Here is a 15,614-nt window from a genome sequence, read left to right on the forward strand (position 1 = left end):
TTTGGAATAAGAAGGATACTAGATGCAGTAGCGATCAAAGCATGTGTTAAATATATGGATAAATCCAGTTAAGGTTTACCTAAAATTTAGAGATCTGAAAAATTATGAACAAGAAAAATGTGTAAGACAGTGGCATAATTAGAAGCAGTAGATAAAAACCATATTGTATATCTTGGCAGGAGACTAATCATAACAACTATCTTTAAACAATGTTAGATAAATTGTGTTCATTGAAGCTGTTAAAATATGAAAGTAAGAGAAAGAAGATATAAGGGAAAAAATTGTTTCAGAAATATTGAAGACAAGGTACTTTGAAACTCTCTTATAACAAAACATTCTGTTTTCTCATAATTTCATCGGAAGTGAAATTCTCAGGATTTTAAGTATAACATCATGGATCCAGAAACAAATAGTAAGTAGAAAACTAGAGCAAAAGATGAGAACAGCAGCATCACCCTGAAAGTGAGACACAGCAGCTGTGCCAAGAGGCAAGTTTTTACAGTGGTAACCAGAGATTTGGTTGATAAAGTTCCAAAGAACAAAATGTAAGTTGAAAACTAGGGCAGAAAATGTGAATACTGATGCTTCAACTGTGCTTGGTGACATTTGTTGATAGTGATCATCAAAGAGATGAGTGCTTATGGCTATGCAGGTACTGGGTCAATGTAGGACATGAGAATTTGAGAAACAGACATACGAAGCCTTGACTTTCAAAGGGTCACTGCCCTCTGTGTAAATGAGGAAAGAAAAAAAAATGCCTGCTTTCAAGAGGAAATGAAAAGAAATACTGTGGGTTTTAGTTTGGGCTGTGGATAGGGTAGAAAAAGATTATTCCCCATGACATTTTGTGACCACATGCTTCCATTCACATGGATTTTGTATTAATATTTATACTACTTGACTTGTGAGGTCTGGGAACTCAGACAACACAGAATTTCTGAGATAAAGTCCCACTAAATTATAATCTTTTAGTCTAAAATAACAAAACACAAGAGGAAGCAATATATAAGGTCAGCAGTGGGACAGAAACAAATTGCATAATTAATCTGTCAAGAACTATTGAATAGAATTATTGTGGTATTGACTGGCAAGCTGCTCTCCCAACCTATTTCATCTTCTTCTTGGATTCGGAGAGGAAGTGAGTATATGTCCAAGCTTCCCTTGTAGTTGGCTATAGCCATATAGCCAAGTTCTGGCCTATGGAATATATCTAAAGTGAATATATGTAACTTCTTGGCCTAGTTGATACAAACTTCCAACATGCAGCCATCATTCTCCTTTTTTCTCATCCTTGTAGAATGGAAACCATAGTATGGGTTAGGAGGAGGGTCACCCAGGATATTGAATTGCCGGGGACCAGCCCCGGCTGATCCAGGGTATTCGAAGCGGGGACGGCGTCGGCGAGGATCAGGAAACAACTGCTTAATTAAACGTTAATTAAGGATATAAAGAGTAATAGAATGAGGATAGCTCAGTGAAGAAATTCAGTGGAGAAAAGAGGCTGAAATAAGGATAGCTCAGTGAGGAAATTCAGTGGAGAAAAGAGGCTGAATAATTCAGCCAGAAGGTAAGAGAAAGAACGACATGGTGAGACCAAGTTTCGGTGAACAAGGCCCGCACTTTATTTTCCAAAGTAGTTTTTATACCTTAAGTTATGCATAGAGGATAATGGGGGAAGGGGTAGAGTCATGCAGTAAGCCAGGCTTTCTTCCTGCAAACATATCATATGCAAAAGTTTAGGTGATTTGCATCATCTTCTGGCCCGGAGGCCTTTTTCTCTAAAGGTGATTATTCTCAAGTCAGGCGCCAGCCTCCAAAAAGCATTAGATAAAGTTGCATTCCTACAGAGCAAAGGTGTGGTGGGCTATAACAAGAAAAAGAATTAACTCAAGGGTCCCAGGTTACAAACATTAAAGCTACTACTTACACCAACTATATTAATCAATACACTGCCAGGGACACAGCAGGTAAGGGATATGGAAACTTAGCAGCAAACATTGGCTCAACAAGTGAAAATCCCTTCACCAATACAATTTCTAATCAATCTTTTAACTACTCAAAAGAATCTGTGTTTAGACAGTTTAGAACATCTCCTGCCTCTCACAGTTGGGAGGCTCTGAACAATCACATGTGGCCGGAAAAACCTATTCAGGCAGGCTAGAGGATTTCCAAAGGAGTTTGTAGGTTAAACACTGTCACACCCAGGAATTATTAACTGGAGCTGTAAGCTAACTCTTTTTTCAGAGAGGTAGTGGGGGACAGCCCCCCGTAAAGTCAGAGGTGTAGGTGAAAGCACAAAGCAGAAAGTAGGCAGACTCTGGTTTTGGGGGTAGATTGCTCGAGAATTTCCAGGGAGACTCCTGAGGCTTGATCCCGCCTTTGCGTATGCCAAGCCTCCTTCCTCATGACCTTTGCCAGAGGCGGAGCTCGCTCCCCGCATTGAATGAGACTATATACTCAAACAGGCAAAAGGAAGACCACTCACTCAAAACACCTGACTGACCTTATATACATTTACAAGAAATGTATGGCACATATATTTGTGGGTTTGTTGTATGCTTGTAACAACAGCTAGCACTAAACAATTTAGTAAACTATAAGTATATAAAAGCGGTTATAGTGGTAGAAGGAATTGAAAATAAGGAAAAAAGCTCTTTTAGTAAGGACCAGACAGATTTGAAAAAGAATCAAAGCTAATACCTATAAATTAAAATATTTAGGCATTAAAATTAAATGCAGCATTTAAATTCAGATTAACTGGAATTGAAGGGAGACGTAGTTAACTGAAAGAATTGCACAGAATAGAAATTATGCAGAAAGCACCACAAGAGATAATGTGGTGGGAAAATGATATATTAAGAGATATGGAGAAAGGCCAAAAATATTTCTGATAGGAGATCTTAAAGGAAAAAAGTGAGGGAAAGAAGGAGAGGCACAATTTGATGACAGAAATATGAGAATGTTTCAGATCTAATGAGAGAACCATATTAAGGAAGCACATTTTTTTCCAAACAGGTAATAAGAAATCTTATTTAGATAAGAAATTAAGATAACAAAAGTTTTAAAATGTAATCTTAAAATCATTTTTTAAAAAGACATAATATCTATAAATTATACTGACAGCAAATTTCCAGTTATAATGACAGCCATAAAAAAGTAATAATAATAATCCCCAGAGTACTGAGAATCACTGTGTCAAAACAGCTAACCTATTATTTAAACAGAGTGATAGTCTTATTAGTTTTATAAACCAAAGATCTTTGCCATCAATATGTCTTCACTAAAATAAATTCCAGGAAGAAGAAAAGAATATACTGAGGGAAGAACTGAGTTGAAAAAAATCTCTGTTAGGCAAGACATACACACAATATATATATACTCTATGTGTATATTATATATCTGATATATAAATACTTTGTGTATGTGTATATATGTAGATGTATTTATATATATATATATATATTAATAGATGCTCAGAATATATATATATATATATCTCCCCCAAACATCTATTATTTTCACAGTATTCAAATAGTAGCTGAGGACACTACTTGAAAGATGAATAAAGAGACAAACTTTTAGCCTCAGAGAACTTAGACTCTAGAGGGAAGCAAAACGAATCACCAGTCCAGGTTCGATGCAGGATACAGGATGCTTGGGGCTGGTGCACTGGGATGACCCAGAGGGATGGTACGGGGAAGGAGGTGGGAGGGGGGTCCAGGATGGGGAACACGTGTACACCTGTGGTGGATTCATGTTGATGTGTGGCAGAACCAATACAATATTGTAAAGTAATTAGCCTCCAATTAAAATAAATAAATTTAAATTAAAAAAAATTTTTAAATATACATTGCTAACTGAAAGTGTTAGTCACTCAGTCATATCCCACTCTTTGTGACCTCATGTCTCCTCTGTCCATGGAATTCTCCAGGCAAGAATACTGTAGTGGGTAACCATTCCCTTCTCCAGGGGATCTTCCCAACCCAGGGATTGAATCCAGCTCACCTGCATTGCAGGTGGATTCTTTACCATTTGAACCATCAGGGAAGCCCCTATATGTCGCTAAGTGTCTCATTTAAAATTAAAGCAGAAGACAGAAAGGAAGAATGTTAAGGAGGAGCTTCAAGTTTCAAAAATGCGGTCACAAGAGTTAAATATATTTTTTCACTGACTAAAGGCAAAGCTTTTCTGTATTCTTACAACATTCTTACACCAAAAATGTGGGGATCTCCACACACCAACCAATTCTACCACCTTCTGTGGAGACCAGCTGGTTGTCCTACAGTTTAATTTATTCTGACACTAACTGCCTAGTGTTAAAAAAAAAAAAAAAAAACTGTTCCACAAGACTACTCCCCGCTTCGCAAGCTAGTGGCAAGGTTGTCACCTGTGCAGCTAATTGACCAGTTATAAATTGGAAGCTCCCTTGACTCTCTTCTCTGGTTTGATAATTTGCTAGAATAACTCATAGACTCAGGAATATATTTATTCACATTTATCAGTTTATTATAAAGGATATGCCAAAGGATATAGATGAAAGTCCAGATAAAGCGGTATACCGGACAATGTATAAGCTAGGGGTATGGAGTTTCCATGCCTTCTCCAGCAGGCCACCTCCCCAGCACCTAAATGCGTTCACCAACCCAGGAGCTCTCTTTGACTTTGACTTTGATCTTTGACTACAGTTTTTCTGGAGTCTTCATTATATAAACATTACTAGTTTAATCATTAACTAGTTGTGATTATATCAATCTCTAGCCATCATGTGGTCAATTTCTCTGGGTTTAACTAGCCCTCATCCTCCAAGAGTCACCTAACTACTGTAACCTCAGGACTGGTTGAAAGGTGCTTATTATAAATGACAGAAGACTATTCTCTCATTTCTGTCACTAGGGAAACTCTAAAGGCTTTAGAAGCTTTGTGCCAGGAACCAGGGATAAGAACTAAATACATATTTCTTATATCACAATGTCACACTGGCAAATATAAATTTAGAAAAGAGCCCAAAGCTTAGCTCTTTTGAGTATTGATTTAATTTATAGTTCAAATTGGGCTTCCCTGGTGGCTCAGATGGTAAACAATTTGCCTGCAATATGGGAGACCAGGGTTTGATCCCTGGGTCGGGAAGATCCCCTGGAGAAGGGAATGGTTACCCACTCCAGCATTCTTGCCTGGAATATTCCACAGACAGAGGAGCCTGGTGGGTTACAGTCCATGGGGTCACAAAGAGTCAGAAGCAACTGAAGCCTTAACACTTTCACTTTTCATAGTTCAGATGGGCTGTATTTGAGCACTGAGCTGGGTGCTATTAATAATTATTTTGGTACAACAGGTGAAAATAAGGACTGTATTGGCAAAGTTGGACAAAGAGTCAACATACATCGTTTCAGTCACTCAGTCATGTCCGACTCTTTGCAACCCTGTGGACTGTAACCTGCCAGGCTCCTCTGTCCATGGAATTCTCCAGGCAAGAAAACCAGAGGGGGTTTCCATTTCCTTCTCCAGTCAATATACATATATTATGAAAAATGTTTTGGCAATCACTTTAAACTGTTATGTCCTTTTCCTTCTGGAAAAGTGAACTTTGCTAAAATACTATTATCTTACCATAAGTGAGTTTAATGTAAGGTAATAAAGACTAGAATGTACATGTCAAGCAAGGATTGCATAATTCTATACAGTCTTAAAGTGGATGAAATTTAAAATGAATGATAAAGAAAAATAATTAGTCTGCAAATAAGAAATATCTAGAATAATTTAAACTGAAAACTAAGAGTAAAATAAAGTGATGTAGGTAAACTGAATAGAAAATGGCAACTCACTCCAGTATTCTTGCCTGGGAAATCCCACAGACAGATGAGACAGGTGGGCTATAGTCCATGGGGTTACAAAGAGTCTCACATGACTGCGTGATGGAATTGAAATACAATTTTAAGTAAGATTAAAAACAGAAGGCTAATTAAGAAATTAAGCAAGTATTAAAAGAGTAAGACTAAATTGAAGTGAATCCTATTAGGTAAGTAATAATCTAGGATAACTAGCAGAAGAAAAAAGAAAAGATTAATTAATCAGAGAAAATAGGCATAGAGGGGACTTCCCTGGCAGTCCAGTGATTAGGACTCACCTCTTTCACTGCTGTGGACCCAATCCATTCCTCGTCAGGGAAGTACTCTCCCCCAAGCTGCCTGGATTGGCGAAAAAGATATTAACCATAAGAACTCATAAGAAAGTCCTTGGAATGGCTCAGCAGTCCCAGGAAGTAGCTTTTCTTGGGGTGTAGCTTGCTCTTCTTTAGGTTTCCATCGCTACATGGCACCCTCAACGTCTTCCATTGTCATCTATGTGTATCCTTTCTGCTTTTACCCCAATATACATCTTCCTTTTCCTCTACCTATAAAAGAAAGACTCATATCTGTAAATTTGAGGACACAGACTATAGCTAGTAATTATTTTGAATGTGAATCTTTCTTTCCTTAAGGAATGCATAATATATCCACTTAATTTTTCTCCACTCTCTTTTCTTTAACTACAAGCTTTCCATGCTCTCCTGGATCAGATATTGACAGTCCCTCCAAATAAACCTTTTCTAACAAAAGAGCTTTTGCATTATGAGAATACATTTCAATCAATTAGGAAGAATAGATACACAAAGACTCTGTTTCTCAAATTCAGCTAGAATCACTGGGGAAGGCTTATTAAGACACAGACTGCTGAGCTGCAACCAGTTTTGATTCAGTGGGGCTGGGAATGGGAACAAGAACCTGCATTTCTCATAAGTATGATGCTGTTATTGTTGGTCCAGGAACAAAAATTGAGAATGACTATACGGACCCTGAGAGCTAATTCTTTCTTCCACTGTGGACAACATTACCACAGCCTTTTTTTCCTGTGTTTTATGGGAATATTTTATCTATAGAACCTGTAAAATCTGAGTATTTTATAGGGAATGTTGTTAACTCCAGTGAGTCAATATTGTTCAAAAGTTGAGTACATTTATATTTGGCACCTATTCCGATGGCTGTGAGTGATTTCATCTCCCCAAATTTTGATTTCCTTCTCAATAAAAGAAGAAAGATACATCTGTATTGTTAGTGTGTGTACATGTGGTGAAGTTTAATAATAGACTCAACAGAAATTGATTGATATGATGCCACAGAATATGTGTTTATCACTGGTAAGAGGGTGAAGAGAAAAAGAAAGAGGAAGAGAAAAGGAGCATTAGATAGAAAAACAGCCAATATGCTGCACATTAATTTCAGAAGGAAATGCAATATTAAAATTTGTAAAAAATTCTAAGCAACGCTTATATTTTTTATCCAATTCTTCACTCTAAAAGTAAATAATGGTGTTAATAAAAACCTAAAATATTTTAAAGTAATGCAGCGATTATTTTTATTAAACTTAAAAATACATTGCATATACTATTTAAAACTAGGCAAGTACTATGCAAATACATCTTTATACACTGAGATATTATAAATTCTAAGTATGAGAATAATTATGAAAATCTATTTTTTGGTTTATGTATCAAATATATATGATGTATTAATACATGGTAATTATTTCTCATTTGTCCCAATTTTGAGATTTTAATCTGAGGTAATTGAAAATGACAGATTCTGCTAGCTTTAAATAAGTAAAAAAATTGTTCCCAGCTACAAACAGATAGGCAGGACTAAACAAAATCACTTCCTATATGATTATTTTTACAAATTAAAAATTCTTAATGATAAACTCTGGGCTTCCCTGATGGTTCATTGGTAAAGCATCTGCCTGCAGTGTAGGAGACACAGAAGATGAGATTTGATCCTTGGGTTGGGAAGATCCCCTGGAGTAGGAAATGGCAACCCACTCTTAACATTCTTGCCTGAAAAAGTCCATGGACAGAAGAGCCTGGCAAAGGGTCGCAAAGAGTCATACACAACTGAGCAAAGCACAACACAGCACTCATAAACCCCATGATGTTTTTCTAAAGAATCCGCCTGTAATGTGGGAGACCTGGGTTCAATCCCTGGGTTGTGAAGATCCCCTGGAAGAGGGCATAGCAATCCACTCCAGTATTCTTGGCTGGAGAATCCCCATGAACAGAGGAGCCTGGCGGGCTACAGTCTATGGGGTCGCAAAGAGTTGGACACGACTGAGCGGCTAAACACAGCACAGCATGCTGTTTTTTAGGAATGCATTTCTTATGTGAAAAAGTCAAATGATAATAATATTACTTCAAACCCATTTTCTTAAATATGTGTCATATCACATTTACTTAGCACTACTTTTAAGCTCTGTTTTGCATCTACATCTATCTGTGGAGGGCCCAAACGTTTTCTGCTGATACATAGAAATGCAGAGGAATTAATGTTATCTGTTTCTCTCAATCTTTCTTGAATGAAGTGAATGAAGTTGTATTCTCTGCTAATGTACTTGAAACAATTTGCTCGCGTTGAAATGGAAAGAAAGAAAAGAGATCGATTCGTAGCCATTAATTCAAAGAATCCTTAGGAAACTTGTAGAACAGTGATTCATGAGAATATGCTGACTGGGGACATGCGCACACTCTGTTGATATGTAAAATAAATAGCCCTGATCTACTACACTATGAATTCCTGCCAGTTTTCAGTATGGGTTAGAGTTGTTTTGACTATTAAACAGCAAATATTAACATCTGGAAATGTGAAGGTTAAAGGTCCTTTTACTCATAAAACTGCACCAGCATTATTCATAATAACCTGTATTTGACCTTTGCCTGGGTTGAGGACTGCTGCTAATATTGCTGTATAAATAAATAAAAACTTATTCTTTCATTCCGTAGTGATTTTATTTTGGTGAATTGTGTTATTTAAATAATCAGTGAGGAAATGGCAACCCACTCCAGTATTCTTGCCTGGAGAATCCCATGAACAGAGGAAACTGGCGGGCTACAGTCCATAGGGTCACAAAGAGTTGGACACAACTGAGCAACTAACACACACACACACACACAGAATTAAAAAAATTCTAAATGTTGCATCCCTATGTTTAAATTGAATAGTATCTATTTTTGCTGAAATTCATTCCATCGTACATATGTTAGAATAACATTTGGCAGACAAGTTTTGTTGAAGTAAAAGTGTTTTCATATTCAAAGTTTGCATGTTATTTTCTGCTTCTTGTGTTGATAATTGAATGTATTATATTTATATCTGAAAGTATGCATCACTTTAAACAATATTTAAAACAAAACTCCTGAATTTTCTTTTTTCCTCATTATTTCTCTTATCTGTCTCAAGATACTCATTAAAGACCAGTTGTTTGTGTCTCCACAAAATTCGCACGCTGAAGTCCTAACCCCCCAGGGTAGCTATTAATAGATTTTGAGATGGGCCTCTAAGGAAGTAAAGTTAAATGAGGTCACTGGGTGAGTATCTGATCTCCCAGGATTAGTGTCATAAGAGAAACCAGAGATCATGTTCTCTCCCTCTCCCTCTCTAACTCCTCTGCAAGAAGAGGTCACGCAACATGCAAGAAGATCACAACTGCCTACAAGCCAAAAGAGGCCTTATCAGAAAAGAACCAACAGGTGCCCTGACTTCGGACTTATAGCTCCTAAAATTGTAAAAAATAAATTCCTTTTGTTTAATCCACCCGGTCTATAATGTTTTGTTATGGCAGCCTCCAGATGACTAATGAAAAATTTGCTTGAGGTTATTCAAATTAAAGTATGCTTACTACTACCCTCCCAATGCAATAAGACATGTGGTTGGGGTGTATGCTGTTCACAGACACTGAATAACACTAAGGGAGAATGGACTATTTCCAAAGAAAGCTAATTATGATGTTTTGAATGAACATCTCCATATTTGTAGAACTTGGAACTGAGCGGTAACTATAACGAAGTCTTAACTTCTAGCTGACCAATTTCAAAGATTATATGTATCTGAATAAAATGTCATCTTGTAGAGAACAGAAAATAAAAATATCTTAAGAAAGCCATATATAGAACTATTTTTGCAAGTAACTAGAGCAGAAATAATTTATTCTCCTTTCCCCTCCCCACCTTTCAAGATAAATTGTGGCTCCATCTGTCTCAATTGAAACGGCTGCATAAACATAAAATCCTTTGATTACAGTTCTGTTGCACCTTTGATCTGCAGAAATCAATCTGAAAAATGTTAGCAGTAGTAGTGGGCTCATTTGGAAAGTAGAACTTCCAGAGAGCAGATGTTCCATAAGTGTGTCAATTAGATGCCATTGGCAAACCAATGTCCTACTTCTTCTCTCAGCTTCTTTCTTTTTCTAGTATTGATTACTCTTTAACTATTAGACTACTGTTGAACTTCTTGCAATTTATTGAAAGGGTGAGTATCTGAGGAGATTTACTTTTAAAAATCATAGTTTTATCTCAATTGTGTTGTTTCTTACTAGAGAGAAGACAGCTTGGACATTCAATGATGGTGATCTCTATAGTGACATGTGATTGATTTATTGGTAAATTGCGTTGGGTGGATAATGGTTAGCTGTGATGGGGTTGCTCAAGAGATTGTCATTCTAGCTGGTGAACTAAAGATAGTGATTGTTCCTAATGAAATAAAGATGTTGCTCCTAGGGTAAAAGGGAGGGGGGAGATTAACAGTGTTAAATTTTATTTTAAAATAATCATTAGTTTATTTAGTTATATTTCCATCATAATATCTTCTTATATTTGAAAAGGGCTTTAATCAGTATCTTTCTACTGAGTTTTATTACTGAAAAAGGCCTATGATCTCTGATTGCTTGTAAATCTTATTTAATAAGTACCAGGTGCTTGTCAGTTAACATTTCTCATTTTCTATTGTTCACAGTTTTCATCTGTGAACAAATGTTCCTAGTGAAATGAAATAGGAGAAGTGGGCACTATGAAGGGTGAGCCTACACCTGGGTCATAGTGGCTTCACTTGATATGTTAAAGCTGATGTCTGGTTTCTTTAAACAACATATCAAAACCAAAAGATTGAGAAAGGAATAACAGGTTTTAACTTTAGAGGCATTGCTGCTGCTGCTAAGTCGTTCCAGTCATGTCCGACTCTGTGCGACCCCATAGACGACAGCCCACCAGGCTCCGCCATCCCTGGGACTCTCTAGGCAAGAACACCGGAGTGGGTTGCCATTGCCCTCTCCAATTAGAGGCATTAGCAGATGAATTTAAGACACTGCTTCTGTAAAATTGTTAAAAGTGCAAAAAACTGGTTTGAGAAAAGAAAATTTAAAATTGTAACACAACTGGATGTAAGTCAGCATATTTTTGTAACAAACATGTTTATATTTCTGTGGTATTATATATGTTTAAGAACTACATATTACTTAACTGGAGTGCTAAAACTCATGATCAAATATTTAAGGAAGAAGACAGATACAAAGTATAAAAGAACTGTAATCAATAGATCTTAATATTTTTTTAAATTTTATTTTATTTTTAAACTTTACATAATTGTATTAGTTTTGCCAAATATCAAAATGAATCCACCACCGGTGTACATGTGTTCCCTATCCTGAACCCTCCTCCCTCCTCCCTCCCCATACCATCCCTCTGGGTCGTCCCAGTGCTCTAGCCCCAAGCATCCAGTATCGTGCATCAAATCTGGACTGGCATCTCATTTCATACATGATATTTTACATGTTTCAATGCCATTCTCCCAAATCTTCCCACCCTCTCCCTCTCCCATAGAGTCCATAAGACTGTTCTATATATCAGTGTCTCTTTTGCTGTCTCGTACACAGGGTTATTGTTACCATCTTTCTAAATTCCATATATATGCGTTAGTATACTGTATTGGTGTTTTTCCTTCTGGCTTACTTCACTCTGTATAATAGGTTCCAGTTTCATCCACCTCATTAGAACTGATTCAAATGTATTCTTTTTAATGGCTGAGTAATACTCCATTGTGTATATGTACCACTGCTTTCTTATCCATTCATCTGCTGATGGACATCTAGGTTGCTTCCATGTCCTGGCTATTATAAACAGTGCTGCAATGAACATTGGGGTACACGTGTCTCTTTCCCTTCTGGTTTCCTCAGTGTGTATGCCCAGCAGTGGGATTGCTGGATCATAAGGCAGTTCTATTTCCAGTTTTTTAAGGAATCTCCACACTGTTCTCCATAGTGGCTGTACTAGTTTGCATTCCCACCAACAGTGTAAGAGGGTTCCCTTTTCTCCACACCCTCTCCAGCATTTATTATTTGTAGACTTTTGGATCGCAGCCATTCTGACTGGTGTGAAATGGTACCTCATAGTGGTTTTGATTTGCATTTCTCTGATAATGAGTGATGTTGAGCATCTTTTCATATGTTTGTTAGCCATCTGTATGTCTTCTTTGGAGAAACGTCTATTTAGTTCTTTGGCCCATTTTTTGATTGGGTCGTTTATTTTTCTGGAGTTGAGCTGTAGGAGTTGCTTGTATATTTTTGAGATTAGTTGTTTGTCAGTTGCTTCATTTGCTATTATTTTCTCCCATTCTGAAGGCTGTCTTTTCACCTTGCTAATAGTTTCCTTTGATGTGCAGAAGCTTTTAAGGTTAGTCAGGTCCCATTTGTTTATTTTTGATTTTATTTCCAATATTCTGGGAGGTGGGTCATAGAGGATCCTGCTGTGATGTATGTCAGAGAGTGTTTTGCCTATGTTCTCCTCTAGGAGTTTTATAGTTTCTGGTCTTACGTTGAGATCTTTAATCCATTTTGAGTTTATTTTTGTGTATGGTGTTAGAAAGTGTTCTAGTTTCATTCTTTTACAAGTGGTTGACCAGATTTCCCAGCACCACTTGTTAAAGAGATTGTCTTTAATCCATTGTATATTCTTGCCTCCTTTGTCAAAGATAAGGTGTCCATATGTGCGTGGATTTATCTCTGGGCTTTCTATTTTGTTCCATTGATCTATATTTCTGTCTTTGTGCCAGTACCATACTGTCTTGATAACTGTGGCTTTGTAGTAGAGCCTGAAGTCAGGTAGGTTGATTCCTCCAGTTTCATTCTTCTTTCTCAAGATCGCTTTGGCTATTCGAGGTTTTTTGTATTTCCATACAAATTGTGAAATTATTTGTTCTAGCTCTGTGAAGAATACTGTTGGTAGCTTGATAGGGATTGCATTGAATCTGTAAATTGCTTTGGGTAGTATACTCATTTTCACTATATTGATTCTTCCAATCCATGAAAATGGTATATTTCTCCATGAACATAGATGCAAAAATCCTTAACAAAATTCTAGCAATCAGGATCCAACAACACATTAAAAAGATCATACGCCATGACCAAGTGGGCTTTATCCCAGGAATGCAAGGATTCTTCAATATCCGCAAATCAATCAATGTAATACACCACATTAACAAATTGAAAAATAAAAACCATATGATTATCTCAATAGATGCAGAGAAAGCCTTTGACAAAATTCAACACCCATTTATGATAAAAACTCTCCAGAAAGCAGGAATAGAAGGAACATACCTCAACATAATAAAAGCTATTTATGACAAACCCACAGCAAACATTATCCTCAATGGTGAAAAATTGAAAGCATTTCCTCTAAAGTCAGGAACAAGACAAGGGTGCCCACTTTCACCATTACTATTCAACATAGTTTTGGAAGTTTTGGCCACAGCAATCAGAGCAGAAAAAGAAATAAAAGGAATCCAAATTGGAAAAGAAAAAGTAAAACTCTCACTATTTGCAGATGACATGATCCTCTACATAGAAAACCCTAAAGACTCCACCAGAAAATTACTAGAGCTAATCAATGACTATAGTAAAGTTGCAGGATATAAAATCAACACACAGAAATCCCTTGCATTCCTATACACTAATAATGAGAAAACAGAAAGAGAAATTAAGGAAACAATTCCATTCACCATTGCAACGGAAAGAATAAAATACTTAGGAATATATCTACCTAAAGCAACTAAAGACCAATATATAGAAAACGATAAAACACTGGTAATAATTTTTCTTTAAATTGAGGTAGTCTTTAAATTTAGATTGTGTATATGTGTATGTGTGTGTATCTTGTAACAGCAGATTTCCAATGTCCCACTGGTAAAGACTATGACTGGTGAGAATTTATTACCATGTAGAAGTGCTTAATTCTAGAATCACTGCATGTTATAGACTTTTCTCTAGTATCTAACTCACTTTGAAAAATAAGCACACCATCAGGATCTTTTTTTTTTTTTCTATGATTTTCTGCTATTCTTCTTTTTCTTTTCTTCACCTTTCTCCATCTTTTTGTGCTTTATTTCATGAATTAGTTACTGAAGTTTGATTTCATTTTTAAGCAGTTTATTTAAAAATTCAGTGTATTGGGAAGGTTATTATCACTAGGTCAGACTAAGAAGAAATAATTCTGTTGATTCCCACATTACCATTGTTTTCAATTCATGACCAATTCTCCAAACACAATTCAAGCACTTACTTGATATCTTTATCCAGTTTACTTCAAAAGTCATAAACCACTCCCATCTTCCTTTAAAATTTCACTCACTTTAATCAATTGCTATAGCTTGTGCTTCACAAACATATTTTTAATATTACACTAAGTATAATGTAAGTGCTTCTAATTTAACACAAAAACTTTCTCCCATGGGGAAAATAGATTGGAGGGGAGTTAGAATGTAGAATGTTGCAGCAATTGAGTAGTGAGTTGAGTCACTACAAGTTAAGATGCAATAAAGTGGGCCATATAAGTAAATTTTGGAGTTTTAATAAATAGCAATTCAAATAGGAGTAAAATTTGGGAAGGAGAGAGATTAAAGCTAATAACATCTTCTAGTTTATTGGTGTGGGCAACACAGAAAAAGGGATACTATTTCTTAAGGGGTGAAATATGAGGGAGAAACAGTTTGAAGTTTGTTATTTCTTCTCCAGCATTAGTGGAAAAGCATGGACTTAAGCAGACACAAGACTTACGGCGCTTCTGGCTGTTTTCCCCACATTGCCTGCCTCACTGGTGGAAGCCGTTATAAACATCCTCTGAAGATCCCTGCGATCGCTGCAACTGCCTGACATCCTGGGTGTGTGAACGTGCTCAGGTATGGAGACGTGTCTCACACTTTGTGACCCCATGGACTGTAGTCCCCCAGGCTCCTCTATCCATGGGATTTTCCAGGGAAGAATACTAGAACAGGGTGCCATTTCCTCCCCAGGGAATCTTAACAATCCAGTGACTGGACCCACATCTCTTGTGTCTCCTGCATTGTCAGGTGGATTCTTCACCACTGTGCCATTTGGGAAACCTGCCATCCTGGGAGGAAGCAGGAAACTGGGGAGTTAACAGTGACTTTTTGTACCTTTATAGATTCATTACTCAACAATTTTATAAACATATAAATACCTGTATTAAAGCTCTTGCTTTAAATAGCTCTAATTATTTCTGTTTTACTGACACAAACTTATTTTTTAATCTCAACTTTTTAAAATGGAAATACAATAAAAGCATACTAAAATAAAGGATGCCAAAAAGTTTCCATAATATCTCTTGGTATATGGGTGGAGAATGATGATTCTTGATAATATGGTTTTTGCCACATAGTTAATTTTCTGAAATTAATAAATTTACAAGCAGTTATAATTCAACAATCAGAAAAAACAAATGTATATATTCTGAATCTTATTTAGAT

At 36.6% G+C, this 15,614-nt stretch overlaps 1 long non-coding RNA gene across 2 annotated transcripts; it reads left to right on the forward strand.

The window, feature by feature from the left end:
* The first annotated feature begins 1,352 nt into the window (after positions 1-1,352).
* LOC147371337 (uncharacterized) lies at positions 1,353-15,403 on the forward strand. 2 transcript variants are annotated; one of them, XR_015164765.1, is made up of 3 exons: positions 1,353-1,567; positions 14,863-15,026; positions 15,141-15,403. It is a non-coding gene; the product is annotated as an uncharacterized LOC147371337 (long non-coding RNA). The 2 variants fall into 2 exon arrangements; XR_015164766.1 differs by having other exon boundaries at positions 15,198-15,403.
* The last annotated feature ends 211 nt before the right edge of the window (positions 15,404-15,614 follow it).

This window comes from Bos grunniens, chromosome 5, assembly GCF_055505025.1.
Source record: "Bos grunniens cultivar Pamir isolate PY7600 chromosome 5, Bosgru_T2T1.0, whole genome shotgun sequence".
Lineage (NCBI taxonomy): Eukaryota > Metazoa > Chordata > Mammalia > Artiodactyla > Bovidae > Bos > Bos grunniens.